Here is a 16,392-nt window from a genome sequence, read left to right on the forward strand (position 1 = left end):
CAAAGAGAGCTCAATGATCAACAATTTCCCAAGTTCCTAGATGTTTTTAAGAAGCTGGAAATTAATATAAAGAACAATGTTTTTAAGTAGATGCCCCTATACGTAAAATTCCTCAAAGAACTCATTAACAAGAAGAAAAACTGGAATAAAAAGGAGACCGTGATCTTAACACAAGAATGCAGTGCAGTGATTCAAAGAGGCCTTCCACTAAAACTCAAAGACCCAGGGAATTTCATCATATCATGCACCATAGGCAACATGACACTAGAAAAGGCTCTATGTGATTTAGGTGCCAGCATCAACTTGATGCCTCTCTCATTGATGAAAAAGCTTGCAATAGAGGAAGTCAAACAAACAAGAATGTCACTTCAAATGGCAGACAGATCACTCAAGATACTTAATAGAGTTGTAGAAAACTTATTGGTGAAGATTGGAGAATTCATTTTCCCTGCTGATTTTGTCATCTTAGACATGGAAGAAGAGGGACACAACTCAATTATTTTGAGACGACCTTTCTTGGCCACAGCAAGAGCTATAATTGATGTAGAGAAAGGTGAAATGACCCTCAAGGTACATGATGAAAAATGATCATCAATGTTTTTAAGGCCATGCAATATCCCTCTGAAAAGGAGAGGCATATGAGGGTGGAAATGATAGAAGAATTGGAGGAAGAGTTACTTGAAGCCAACTGTCAGGAGGAACAAGAAGAGGAAGCAGAAGAAAAATAAGATATCATGGAAGAAAGAGTAGCTAAAATCTCTTTTGAAAGCAAGACAGAGGAGGAGCCAAAGCAAGAATTAAAGCCCTTCCCTCCTCATCTCAAGTATGCATTTCTTGGAGGAGAAGAGACCTTGCCAGTGATAATCAATTCTTCCTTAAATATGGAAGATGAAACAAAGCTGATTGAAGTGCTAAGGGCTCACAAGACAGCTTTGGGATGGAAGATCGATGATATCAAGGGTATAAGCCCTGCCATTTGCATGCATAAAATCTTGCTTGAAGAGGACTCAAGACCTGTGAGGCAACCTCAAAGAAGGCTTAACCCAGCCATGAAGGAAGTGGTTAAAAAGGAGGTGATGAAGCTGTGGAATGCTGGAATCATATACCCAATCTATGATAGCCCTTGGGTGAGTTCGGTCCAAGTTGTGCCAAAGAAGGGAGGAATGACAGTCATCCTCAATGAGAAGAATGAGTTAATCCCTACAAGAATAGTGCCTGGGTGGAGGATGTGCATTGATTATAGAAGATTGAATGAGGCTACAATGAAAGATGACTTTCATCTCCCGTTCCTTGATCAGATGCTAGAGAGATTGGCCGCCCATGCTTATTACTATTTTTTGGATGGGTATTCTGGATACAATCAAATAGTGGTGGACCCCAAGGATCAAGAGAAAACCTTATTCACCTGTCCATTTGGAGTTTTTGCTTATAGGAGGATGCCTTTTGGACTTTGCAATGCTCCAACAACCTTCCAAAGGTGTATGCTCTCCATCTTCTCTGACATGGTAGAAACGTTTTTAGAGGTCTTTATGGATGATTTCTCTGTCTTTGGTAACTCTTTTAACACTTGTCTGCAACATCTAACCCTTGATTTGAAAAGATTCTAAGAAACAAATTTAGTTTTGAATTGGGAAAAATTCCATTTCATGGCACCAGAAGGTATAGTTCTTGGGCATAAGGTTTCAAGCAAGGGGATAGAAGTTGACAGAGCCAAGATAGAGATCATAGAAAAACTACGAGTCCCTGTCAATGTAAAAGCAGTGAGAAGTTTTCTTAAGCATTTTGGATTTTATAGAAGATTTATCAAGGATTTTTCAAAAATAGCCAAACCATTGAACAATTTTCTAGTGGTTGACAATCCCTTCATCTTTGATGATAATTGCCAACATGCCTTTGAAACCTTGAAAAAGAAACTCACTACAACATCAATCATCACACCCCCTGAATGGGGACTTCCTTTTGAACTTATGTGTGATGCAAGTGATGTTGTAATTGGTGTTGTATTGGGGCAAAAGAATGACAAGCTACATCATGTCATATATTACGCGAGCAAAGTGTTAAATGAGGCACAAAAGAACTATACCACCATAAAAAAAGAGCTTTTTGGCTATTGTGTATGCATTTGACAAATTTAGACAATACTTGATTGGTTCAAAAGTTATAGTCTATACTGATCATGCTGCTCTCAAGTATCTCATGTATAAACAGGATTCCAAGCCAAGGCTTATTAGGTGGGTGATGTTGTTGCAAGAATTTGACATTGAAGTGAAAGATAGGAAGGGGAATGAGAACCAAGTGGCAGACATTTGTCAAGATTACCACAAGAGGCCAACCAAGATACACTACAATCAGTGAACGAGAAGTACCCAGATGAACACCTTCCCCAAATCCAGCAAGCACCTTGGTTTCTGACATTTCAAACTACAAGGTGGGAAGAATGATTCCTCAAGAGTTCACCAAGCAACAAGTAAAGAAGCTGTGTAATGAAGCCAAGAGGTTCTTATAGGATGAGCCATTCTTATTGAAGAGGTGTCCAGATGGAATGATTAGAAGGTGTATCCCTGAAAATGAGATGAGAGACATATTGTGGCACTGTCATGGTTCAGCTTATGGTGGACATTTTGGGCCAGATAGAACGGCAGCTAAAGTGCTTCAAAGTGGATTTTATTGGCCAACTATATTCAAAGATACCAGAGAGTTTGTGCACCAATGCAATGAATGTCAAAGAGTTGGAGGTTTAAAAAAAGGAATGAAATGCCTCAAAACTTCATATTGGAAGTGGAACTGTTGATCTCTGGGGTGTGGATTTCATAGGACCCTTCCCTCCATCCTATTCCTTCAAATACATCCTGGTAGCAGTGGAGTATGTCTCCAAATGTGTAGAGGCCATAGCAACAACCACCTGTGATGCACCAATTATTCTTCAGTTCCTCAAAAGACACATTCACCAGATATGGGGTGCCAAAGGGCCTAATTAGTGATGATAGCAGCCATTTTTTTAATCAACAAATGGAGAAACTGCTTCATAAATATGGAGTAATCCACAAAGTGGTCACACCATATCACCCTAAAACTAATGGGCATGCTGAATTGGCGAATAGGGAGCTGAAGAGAATTATGGAGAAGACAGTTGGGATCACAAGGAAAGACTGGGCCAGAAAGTTGGATGATGCCCTCTGGGCATATAGAACCGCATTCAAAACCCCAATTGGAAAGTCTCCCTTCTAGCTAATTTATGGAAAATCCTATCACCTTCATGTGGAGTTAGAACATAAAGCTTTCTGGGCTACCAAGTTCCTTAATCTTGACTCCTAAGCAACATGAGAGAAAAGGCTGTTGCAACTCAATGAACTGGATGAATTCAAGTTGGAGGCCTATGAGAATGCTAAGATATACAAAGTGAGAGCCAAAAGATGGCATGACAGGAAAATCTTGAGAAGAGAGATTAAGCCAGGGCAACAAGTGTTAATATACAACTCTAAACTCAAGATTTTTCTTGAAAAACTCAAGGCTAAATGGACTGGCCCTTATCTGGTGACAAAGGTTTTCCCGCATGGAAGTCTTGAACTGCTGAATAAAGCTACAGAGGATACATTCACAGCAAATGGTCATAGAGCTAAGCACTACTTGGGAGGACCCTGGAACAAGGAAGAGAGCATTCATGAACTGAGTTGAACATGAATGGAGCATGTCAAGCTAATGACACTAAAAGAGCGCTTGTTGGGAGGCAACCCAACCAAAGGTAATTTTCTTTTCTTAGTTGTTTAAATGAAAGGGTTAAGGGTTAAGTAGATTTATCTGTATTGCAAGGAGCTAAGTTTGGTGTTGCACACCAAAACAATTCAAGAGTGAATGAATGATGCTAAGTTTGGTGTTGCACCAAAAATCTCATTTAAAAACACATTTCAACACTCAGCATGATTCGTCACTAGCTACAAACAATCAGGAAAACTACTTAACCAGTGTTTCCTTTCTAGTTTATAGTTGGTTTTCTTTAGTACAAGCACAAGGTTCCATGTATGTGATTAATCTGATGCATAACAGACAGTGGTAAGAAACTAAGGTTGGTGTTCACACACCAAAGCAAGTTTAAAAGCCTACCACAATGCATGCATGCTAACCATATTTTAAGTGCTTGGGGAACAAGCAACTTCCAATAACTTTGCAGGAATTCAATCAATCTATTGGAGGAACTATGCACAATCATCCAATGACACTAAGAAGGATACAAAGGCTGTGAATGATGATGACGAGGGGAGAGCTAGAAGATGCCACCAAGAGGTTGTATTGTTACCTAATTCCCTCTAATTTGAAGTGCTCTAAATTGGAAGTCTAAATGTACCCTGCTCACTAATATTAGTTTAATTCGATTGTATTCTATTTGATTACTATCTTTCAATTAGAATGTGCTAGTCTGAGTGTCTGATTCATTCCCATCCTACTTGAATGTATGTCTTGTACCCTTTTGCTTGAATAAGAGAAAAAATGTTGAGACAGAAAGTGCACTACAAGAAAAATCACTTTTAGGGCCATTTATTTCGTTTTTAGCGGCAATAAAAATAGCCATTAATACATTTACCGGCAAATAGACATTAGCCGTCTTATGCATTGTCGCTAAAAGGTTTTAGCGGCAATTATAACATTTGCCGGTAAAGACCTTTTTAATGGCCGCAAAAGGTATATAACTTTTAGCGGCCATTTTCATGGCAATTTATATGGCCACCAAAAATGATTCTAAAATTACAATGTTATTCACTTTTAGCGGCCATTACTATTGCCGCCAAAATCCATTTTACCGGCAATTTTTATGGCCACTAAAAATGATTCTAAAATTGCAATATTATTTACTTTTAGTTTCCATTACTATTTCCGCTAAAATCTTAAAGACTTTTTTTAGTTATATTATACTTATTTCCTTAGAAGCAACGAACTATTTTTTTTTCTTTTAGAATTTCAATTAGTTTTGCCAACAATTATTATTATTATATATAATATAAATATACTAAAACTAATTACTACAAAATGAGATATTTTATTAAACTCAAAATATTAATACACAAATTTCTCTTCAAAAGTAACAAATCATATTACAAATCTAAACAACAAAAAATGCTACAAGCCATGTTAGAGAACTAACTTTCAAATGCATAATAAGACAATTAATAATGGAACCACATTGATGATTACATACCACTACCAAAATTTGGCAACAAGCATCCAAAGTAGGGTATCGCAGCCAAGTAGCCCAGAAACATGGAAGATAATGGCAATTTGGTAGCCAAGTTTTGATGTTATTGGTGTCATGGCATGGCAAAATATTGCTGTAAAGAAAATCTGAATAGTGGGTTGTAATTCTTGAAATGGATTGGTGCTTTGTCCTTGGTACTTGATTCCAATTGAAGTTGCTTCCAAGGTAATCAGAAATATATAGACCCTATGATGAGTTTAAAGAAAAGAGTAAGAAAATGAGTATGTACCAGTGACTTCAGGGGAAAAATTACTTTGAGGGATTGAATTAGAATGAATTAGTTACCCTTTTGTTTGTTTGCATGATGATGTTGTGCTTATGTTGTTATCTGTTATTGTCATGTCCTGAATAAAACTAATCTTTTATTTTTAAAAGAAATAACAGGACCACCAACATGCAATCTCAATCACTAAATAAAACTAATACTGTAATACAATAATGATGGACATTCATTGCAAGTTCTAATTTCTACAATAGAAAAGAATCACAACATAGAAACATAATAATTAGAAGGATACCAAAAACAATTAGGGTTGGTCAAAGATCCAATAATTACTAGATATAAAATAATACCGAGCAACCAAGGGTAACTTAAAAAATAAGTGTACCTAGACCTATAAAACAAGGGAGAAAAATGAAAAAAAACTAGATTAATGGAAAAAGAATGAATCAAAGAATAATAATCTATGACACAATGGAAGCCATGCCCTTATCTCAACAAATATGCAGGGCTTAGATCCTTAGCTATCTGAAACAAAAACCAGGAGCAGAAATTTATTATTTATCAAGTAATAGAAAAAGAATTAATAAAAGATACCAATAAATGATAAGGTAATTACCACACAATATTTTCTTATCATTGTTTGAGACTTGGGAGCCTTAATCTTTGCGTGCATGCTTCGCCTATGTATGTATAAAGAAATAGTTAGAATATAAAGAAATAGTTAGAATATAATAATGCTTTTGAAGTGATTAAAGTGTTTTATGTAATTTGAATTGCTTAAGTTTTAATTGATATATCATTTCTGTGGCTTATATATATATATATATATATATATATATATATATATATATATATATATATATATCCTGTATTATCTACAGTTTTAATATAATCAATTATGTTAATTGTCGTTTCCCAAGTTCCATAAGAGATACTTAGCAACTTAGCACTAAAAAATATATATCGTCACATTTAGTTTTCATATTCATATAGTAAGAGTTTCTCATATGAAAGTCCTAACTCATAAACAAGACAAAATTTTCCACACAACTGTCATCTCTTACTATTATTTGAAAAGCAAAAACCAGAAACAAATTATTCAAATATAATGTAGCACATTACAAATACACGATATATAAGACTTGAAAAACCTTAGAAACTGAGTTGAACCAGTTGAACCACAACCATAATTCTAATAAAATATTTACATGTTTTACTAGAATTTTCGACACAACGCTTTTCAAAGTATAGCACAAGCATATCTATTATACTACCTAGTTAAAACAGTAGCATATCACTAAAACGTAGTAAGAATAGCATTTTTTCCATTTGTATCCTTTTTCCTATAATACAAAAAATACAATTGGAAAAAATGAAAGTATAAATAAGGCACTTATTCAATTGTATACCATTAATTTCTCAATTCCATAAATTAATTAAGAAAGTTAATTAAAGGCTAATTACTAATTAGGAAAGACTGAATATTTTTTCAGTTTTCCTATAAAACAAATAGAATTCCAATTCAGTAAATTAGAAAGAGAAAGAACATGAAAATTAGTTTGCATATCTTACTTTTTTGTCTGTACATATTTTTTAGCCTTGCAGCTTCTTCATCTATTGGCCGATCCAGCTTTTGCTCTAAAATCCACATGCTACCTTTGTTATTATCAGCATCATCATCACTACCTAATCTTGAAGCCATTTTCTTTTTTCTTTATCAAAACTTCAATAACAAGACCTAAGCCTTTGAGAACAGAAAAGTGCATGGTAAATTTATGCATATTCCAAACACAGGATCCAAAAACCAAACTCATAAAATCCAAAAATACAAAGCAAAATTAAATTATTCAGGAGTTCACTTTGGGCTTCCATGTCAACAAGTAACTAGATAAAGAGAAGGGCATACACTGAAAATCTCTGCACAATCCTGCAGAGGGAGAGGGTACAATATGCTGACAAGCAATGCAACACTGGTTGAATAAAGATGCAGCATAAAATAAATAATTAAAATGTAGCATAACATCCCCAGAATTTCCCTAGTTGTATATGAGTGAATATATAACCTCTCCCTCAAAATGCAGGTATTTAGATTGGTACACCAATAAACAAATGACTTCCAAATTCTAACTTACAATAAGACCTATTAGCTTATGTTCAATGGTAGAAACTTACAATATTTTATAAGCTACTCTTATACTAAACTTTCTAACCGTTGCTTGAGAGCTTTGTTCTCCATACTCGGGATGCGATTCTGCTGGTTAAGAAATTCAAGCTCGGCATATACTTCAGATCCTTCTGCCTATGAATTGAAATACTGATGAGCGGATAATTTATACGCTTTTTGGCAATGTTTTTAGGTAGTTTTTAGTATGATTTAGTTAGTTTTTAGTATATTTTTATTAGTTTTTAAGCAAAATTCACATTTCTGGACTTTAATATGAGTTTGTGTGTTTTTCTGTGATTTCAGATATTTTCTGGTTGAAATTGAGGGACTTGAGCAAAAATCTAATTCACAGGTTGAAAAAGGACTGCTAATGCTGTTGGATTCTGAGCTCCCTACATTCGAAATGGATTTTTTGGAGTTACAGAAATCCAAATGGTGCGCTCTCAATTGCGTGGGAAAGTAGACATCCTGGGCTTTCCAGCACTATATAATAGTTTATACTTTTCTCGAGTTTGACGACACAAACTAGCGTTCAAACGCCAACTTCCTGCCCTATTCTGGTATTAAACGCCAGAAACAGGATAGAAGCTGCTGTTAAATGCCCAAACTGGCATAAAAAATGGCGTTTAACTCCAAGAAAAGTCTCTACACATGAAAGCTTCAATGCTCAGCCCAAGCACACACCAAGTAGGCCCGGAAGTGGATTTCTGCATCATTTACTTATCTATGTAAACCTTTGCTACTAGTTTTAGTATAAATATTACTTTTTCTCATTGTATTAGACGTCTTAGTCATTCTGTTCCCCCTTTGGGGCCGAAGCCAATGAACACCATTATCACTTATGTATTTTCAACAGTGGAGTTTCTACACACCATAGATTAAGGTGTGGAGCTCTGCTGTTCCTCGAGTATTAATACAATTACTACTGTTTTCTATTCAATTCATCCTTATTCTTGTTCTAAGATATCCATTCGCACACAAGAACATGATGAATGTGATGATTATGTGACGCTCATCACCATTCTCAACTTATAAACGCGTGCCTGACAAACACTTCCGTTCTACATGAAAACAAGCTTCAATGCATATCTCTTAGATTCCTAATCCATGCGTTTGATTGCCTCTCCTGACAAATAGAGCCTTCAATTCCTTGAGATCAGAGTCTTTGTGGTATAAGCTAGAATCAATTGGCAGCATTCTTGAGATTCGGAAAGTCTAAACCTTGTTTGTGGTATTCCGAGTAAGATCTGGGATGGGATGACTGCGACGAGCTTCAAACTCATGATTGTTGGGCATAGTGACAGATGCAAAAGGATCACTGGATCCTATTCCAACACAAGTGAGAACCGATAGATGATTAGCCCTATGTAATCTATAGCTGGACCATTTTCACTGAGAGGATGGAAGGTAGCCATTGACAACGGTGATACCCGAACATACAGCTTACCATAGAAAGGAGTGTGAAGGATTGTATGAAGGCAGTAGAAAAGCAGAGATTCAGAAGGAATAACGCATCTCCATACGCTTATATGAAATTCCCACCAATGAATTACATAAGTATCTCTATCTTTATTTTATGTTTATTCAAATTTTAATTATCAAAACTCCATAACCATTTGAATCCGCCTGACTGTGATTTACAAGATGACCATAGCTTGCTTCAAGCCGACAATCTCTGTGGGATTGACTCTTACTCACGTAAGGTTTATTACGTGGACGACCCAGTGCACTTGCTGGTTAGTTGTGTGAAGTTGTGAAAAAGAGTTGAGATTACAATTGTGCGTACCAAGTTGTTGGCGCCATTGAGATCATAATTTCGTGCACCACATATATAAAAGAGTACATAACAAAAAAAATAATAAATCAGAATAAGAAAATTTCCAAAATAGCATAGAAAACATGATGCATATCATTGCCTAATGCTAAAAGCTACCTGTAAACCTTGTACATTTCTTTCTAATTCAGCTATGTATTGAAGTTTACGGACTCATGAACGTTGAGCGAATTGCCTGCAACACATAATTTACCAGATTTTTTGTAGGAGAGACTAAATATTCAAACCAAACAATAAATTGATCAAAATGAAAATTCAATATTTGCAAATAGAATTACAGGAATCGACAATCTACAAATTACAAACAAAATGCAGTCAATTACAATCACAGTAAGCGATAAATTAAATTAAAGCAGCAGTGCTTACCGGTGGCAAAGGAGGAAGGCAAGTGACGGCGACGGAGGAATCAGAAGTGACGGCAACAGAGGAAGGGGAGTGAGCTCGAACAGAGAGTGATAGAGCACTCGAAGAGGCATGTTGACCTGAGAGAGAGAGAGAGAGAGAAAGAGAGAGAGAGATAGAGAGCGAGCTCAAAGACACGATGATCGACCGAGAAACCTTCGCGACGGAGACGCCACGAGGTCCATGTGTCCTTCGTGCGATGGCGACGAGAAGAGGAACGATGAGAACTGAGAAGAGTTCAGTGATAAAAGGAATGCGATGGCACCAACGGTCTGTCCGCCTGCGGTGATAACACCCTCTATCGAAGAAGTGTTCGGCGATGAGGGATGGTGATGGTGGCTAGATTTAGGGTTGGGTTTCTCTTTAGTTTCTCAGAAAGAGAAACAGATGAGTCTTTTTCTTTTGGGTTATTGGATGGGTCTTCTTCTTTTTATATAATTGATCCATTGTTATAAAAAAATTATTTTAATAAAACCTATACCAGCCATAATAATATGGCTACTAAAATTTTTTTATTGAAAGTAGTTTATTTTAAATTTTTAGTGGCAATAACAATGATTGCCATTATAATATATGGTATTAGTGGTAAATATATAATGGCCACAAAAACATAACTTAAAAATAAAAAATAGTGGCCATTGTATTATTGCCGCTAAAAGTTTGTCGCTAAAAGTAATTATTCTTGTAGTGGTAGAAATTGTCCAATTTGGTAGGAATGATAATGAAGTTCAGTGGTGGTGCATATGTTTGATTGTTCAAGAAAGCTCACTAATAAAGGATAAGGCTTAGGATGTTCCTTTATAGTATGAACTAGATTGCTGTTTGTGAACTCTTAATGAATAAAGATTCTTGGAAAAAGAGAAAGAGTAAGAAGGAAAGGAAGAAAAGCCAAGAATTGGCAACAAAATTGAAAGAAACAAATAAAAAGGCTAGACACCAATAGCTTGGACCTTGAGACACATGCCTGTGGTGCTTTTTATGCTAGGATCTGCTTGGACAATTAGGTTCTAAGGAGTATTTGTAAACTTGGTAACTTGGGTCAACTAATCCGGGATTATTGATGTGGAATTTATAACCCACAAACTAACGAGCAAGTGTACCAGGTCATACCAAGTAATACCTCAGGTGAGTGAGGGTCGATCCCATGAGGATTGATGGATTAAGCAACAATGGTTAAGTGATTTACTTAGTTAGACAAGCAGAAAATAGTGTTTGTGTGTTCAAAAGCATTAAACATTAATTCAGAGAATCAGAAAGCAAGTAATAAATTGAGGTGAAAACAATATGAGGAAGGCAATTAAGGCTTCAGAGTTATCTATTTTCCGGATTGACTTTTCTTATTAATTTATTTTAAACATGCAAGATTTAATTCATGGCAAACTATATGTGACTAGACCCTAATTCCATAGAACTTTCTAGTCTCCTCTAACTTTCATCAACTGCCAATTCCTTGGTCAATTAATTCCAATTAGAGGGTGAAGTTTAATTCTAGTTATTATGCCACAAAAATCCTAATTATCCAAATATAAGAGGATTATATGTCACATATCCCGTTAAGTCCAAATAATTAGAATTTAGGAGAAATTGTTTTCAAGCTATTGTTCAAGTAAAGAGCTTTTCCAAGTTATACAAGAACTCAATTAGAAAGAGGGTCATTGATGAGCGGATATTTTATACGCTTTTTGGGGGTAATTTCATGTAAATTTTAGTATGTTTTAATTAGTTTTTAGTAGAATATTATTAGTTTTTAGGCAAAAATCATATTTCTGGACTTTACTATGAGTGTGTGTATTTTTCTGTGATTTCAGGTATTTTCTGGCTGAAATTGAGGGAGTTGAGCAAAAATCTAACTTAGGCTGAAAAAGGACTGCTGATGCTGTTGGATCCTGACCTCCCTGCACTCGGAATGGATTTTTTGGAGCTACAGGAGTCCAATTGGCGCGCTCTCAACGGCGTTGGAAAGTAGACATCCAGGGCTTTCCAGCAATATATAATAGTCCATACTTTGCGCGAATAAAGACGACGTAACTTGGCGTTGAACGCCAAGTACATGCTGCTGTCTAGAGTTAAACGCCAGAAAAATGTCATGATCCGGAGTTGAACGCCCAAAACACGTCATAACTTGGAGTTTAACTCCAAGAAAGGCCTCAACTCGTGGATAGCTTTAGTCTCAGCCCCAGCACACACCAAGTGGGCCCCAGAAGTGGATTTCTGCACCAATTATCTTAGTTTACTCATTTTCTGTAAACCTAGGTTACTAGTTTTCTATTTAAACAACTTTTAGAGACTTATTTTGTACCTCATGACATTTTCAGATCTGAATTACATACTTTTGACGGCATGAGTCTCTAAACTCCATTGTTGGGGGTGAGGAGCTCTGCAGCGTCTCGATGAATTAATGCAATTGTTTCTATTTCACTCAAACGTGTGTATGGTCCGATCTAAGATGTTTATTCGCGCTTAATTGTGAAAGAGGTGATGATCCGTGACACTCATCACCTCTCTCAATCTATGAACGTGTGTCTGACAAACACCTCCATTCTACATCAGACTGAATGAACTTCTCTTAGATTCCCCAACAGAATCTTCGCGGTATAAGCCGGATTGATGGCGGCATTCATGAGAATCCGGAAAGTCTAAACCTTGTCTGTGGTATTCCGAGTAGGATTCTGGGATTGAATGACTGTGACGAGCTTCAAACTCCTGAAGGCTGGGCGTTAGTGACAGACGCAAAAGAATCAATGGATTCTATTCCAACCTGATTGAGAACCGACAGATGATTAGCCGTGCTGTGACAGAGCATAGGAACGTTTTCACTGAGAGGATGGGAAGTAGCCACTGACAATGGTGACGCCCTACATGCAGCTTGCCGTAGACGTGTTTTACAAACAATTGAGTTAAATATTACATAGCAGGAATTCAGAGGACAAAGCATCTCCAAAACTCCAACATATTCCCCATTACTGCACAACACGTAACGCTATTATTCTCTATTATTTTAACTTACAATTTTAAATACTTTGACTTCTTACAATTAGATCCAAATCACCTTATTGACCTCCTGACTAAGATCAATAAAATAAATATTGATTGCTTCAAACCAATAATCTCCGTGGGATCGACCCTTACTCACGTAAGGTATTACTTGGACGACCCAGTGCACTTGCTGGTTAGTTGTGCGAATCACAAATTCGTGCACCAGTCATACTTCCGTTTCACCCAAATTCATAAGATAAAGAATGAAAATAATTCTTGAAATATAAATCAAAACATGAATTAAAATAGAAAAATAATAGTACCAATCCATACAATAGACAGAGCTCCTAACCTTAACGGTGGAGGTTTAGTTGCTCATGGTTCAGAGAGAAAAACTAGGAGTCAGGTGAAAGTAAAGTGCGGAATTGAATAATCCCCAAAAGAGAAGTTTCTTTTCTCTTTTATACATAATCTTAAAATTTAAATTATAAATTTTAAAACTAAATCATATCTTTTTCTATTTAAAACTAACAATTAAAGTTTAATTAGAATTTAAATAAATCACTCAGCATTTTCTGTGTTCTCTGAACGTGGCGTATGTCACACGTACGTGTCAGTCACGTGTACGCATTGATGGTCTTCTTCGTGTGTCACACGTACGCGTCAGGTACGCACAGGCGTCGCTTTGTAAATCTCCAAATCACGCACACACGTCAGTTACGTGCACGCATCGCTCCTCGCTGGTCATTTCCTTTAATTCTTATGCTCCAAATCCAGCCAAATGCTACCTAAAATAAACAGAATTGCACAAGACTCAAAGTAGCATCCATAGTGGCTAAAAGATAATTAATTCTTGATTAAACTAAAACATTTAAATGCAAATTCACTAGGAAACGATAGGAAAGATGCTCATGCATCACAACACCAAACTAGAATTGTTGCTTGTCCTCAAGCAACCAAACTAATATAGGCTTAGGATGTGAATTTGCATGAGAATGAGAGTTCGACTAAGCTCATGTATCTTCTTATAGTGGGGCTTACAACTGCATTCCTGAATAGTTTTGGCATCTCACTCTCCTTTGAATCAGAAGAATGTCAGTGTCATTTGGAATTTAGAATCCAGATTATATTATGAATTCTCTGATCTTTATACTCCAGTTTAATCCTTGAACACAGCATAATTTACTTTAATTTATTTTTCTTTAGTGCTTTGCACCTTGAGCCTAGCCATGACTTTAAATGTTTTGTCTCAAGGGTTACTTGACACAAAAACACCACAAGCACTTAACTGGGGGACTCTTTTTAAGTTTTGATTTTTCTTTCAGTTACTCCCAGACAATGGTGCTCAAAGCCTTTGGCATACTCTGTTAAACGCACTTGGTCTCAACTCTAAGTGTTCTGTCTCAAGGATTATTTGACATAAAAACACCACGAGCATATGACTAGGGAAACAACTCTTTGAGCTTTTAATCATGTCTATCCTCCCTAGTCATAGATGCTCAGAGCCTTGGACCTTGCTTTTATAGTTTTTTTCTTTTGCTATTTCTTTTGCTTCAAGGATTAAATTTTTGTTTATTTCAGAGGAGTCATAATAATTCTCTAAATTCCTGTTCTTTATACATCAACATCCTTTGATTCAAATTCAAATATGCACCATTCATGTCATGCATTCAAAATAACAAATAATACCACAACATTTAAGTAAATAAGACTACTCTTAAAATTAAACTTAATTTCTCAAGCAATACATCACTTCTTTTTTTTTCTTTTTAATTCAAGCTCAGTGAGCAATACATGAGGCAATATATATTTTTTTTAATTAAAAGTACTAAAGATCATGCAAGTAATCAAAGCAACATAAAACAGAAGACAACAAAAATAAGAACGAAAGAGAAATAGAATGAAAGGAACTCAACCACCTCAGTTATGCTAGTGGTCATCTCATTCCTTCATGAAGAACATTCATCTTCCTTTGGTGCTAAACAGAAAAGCCATAAGCGAAGCGTCAACACCAAACTTAAAGGTTTGCTTGTCCTTAAGCAAAGAAGAACTGAAAACAAAGTGGGACATAAAAGCAATTAGTATGATAAAAGAAGAATAAAAGGGGAAAAGGACGAGAGAAAATTAGGATTTGTGAGGAAAGAGAATGAAAATAGGGCGGCGCGCTGGGTAAGTGATGCAGCGTGATCGACGCGTACGTGTACAACACGCGTACGCGTGATTTCAGTTTGTGCAAATAGCGCAAAGGCAGCCCCGCGCACGCACAACTCTCGGGTTGATGCGCATGAGGGCTAGATAGACAGATGACGCATGCGCATCAAGTACGCGCACGCGTGGATGGGGACAAAATGAAAAAGACGCGCATGCGTCAGGGACGCGTATGCGTGATGAAGATTGTTCTTCTAGCATAAGTCCAGCCCCAATCCATCATAACTCACTGGCCAAACACCTATTTACGCCGATTTCCAGGTTCATGCGTACGCATCAGGGATGCCTCCGCGTAGTCTGGCAAATGCGCAAGTGACGCGCACGCGTCATGGATGCGTATGCATGGTCTTGCTTGTGCGCAAGGCACGCTTCCAGCACCACTCCGGCCTATCTCTCGGGTGAATTTTCTTTTTCTTTTTTTTTTAAGTGTTCGGTTTCTGTTCTAAAATAGCTGCATGATCAGAAAACATGTAAAACGAAAGAAAAGTAGTAAAAACTCAATGAAAATCAAATAAATAAGAAAACTACTACTACGAAAAATAACTAAGGATACAAAATTATCAGGTTGCCTTCCGACAAGCACTTCTTTAACATCACTAGCTTGACGGTCAGTTCTACTAATTCAGCAGATGAGCGGACCTCTGGCGATCGATCTCGCCTCCAAGATAGTGCTTCAACCTCTGGCCATTCACTGTAAATTTCCTGTCAGTATTCTCTTCCTGTATTTCCACATGACCATATGGTGAAGCGCTGGTAACCATAAACGGTCCTGACCACCGGGATTTCAGCTTCCCGGAAAAGAATTTGAGCCTGGAATTATACAGAAGCACTCTCTGTCCTGGCTCGAAGACTCTAATGGCAATCTTCTTGTCATGCAATAACTTGGTTCTCTCCTTATAGAGCTTGGCATTCTCATGGGCTGAGTATCTGAATTCATCAAGCTCATTCAACTGAAGCAGTCGCTTAATTCCTGTAGCTTCTAACTCAAGATTTAGATACCTGATTGCCCAGTAAGCTTTATGCTCCAGCTCAACTGGAAAGTGACAGGCTTTGCCATAGACCAACTAGTAAGGGGACATGCCAATGGGAGTCTTGTACGCTGTCCGGTATTCCCAAAGAGCATCATCAAGCTTCCTAGACCAGTCCTTTCTTGAAACACTGATGGTCTTCTCTAGAATCCTCTTGAGTTCCCTGTTGGAAACTTCAACCTGTTCGCTTGTCTGAGGGTGATAGGGGGTTGCCACTTTATGACGGGCTCCATATCTCTACAGAAGAGAGTCCAGCTGTCTGTTACAGAAGTGGCTTCCTCCATAACTAATGAGTGTCCTTGGGACACC

The sequence above is a fragment of the Arachis hypogaea genome, chromosome 10, assembly GCF_003086295.3.
Source record: "Arachis hypogaea cultivar Tifrunner chromosome 10, arahy.Tifrunner.gnm2.J5K5, whole genome shotgun sequence".
Taxonomy (NCBI): domain Eukaryota; kingdom Viridiplantae; phylum Streptophyta; class Magnoliopsida; order Fabales; family Fabaceae; genus Arachis; species Arachis hypogaea.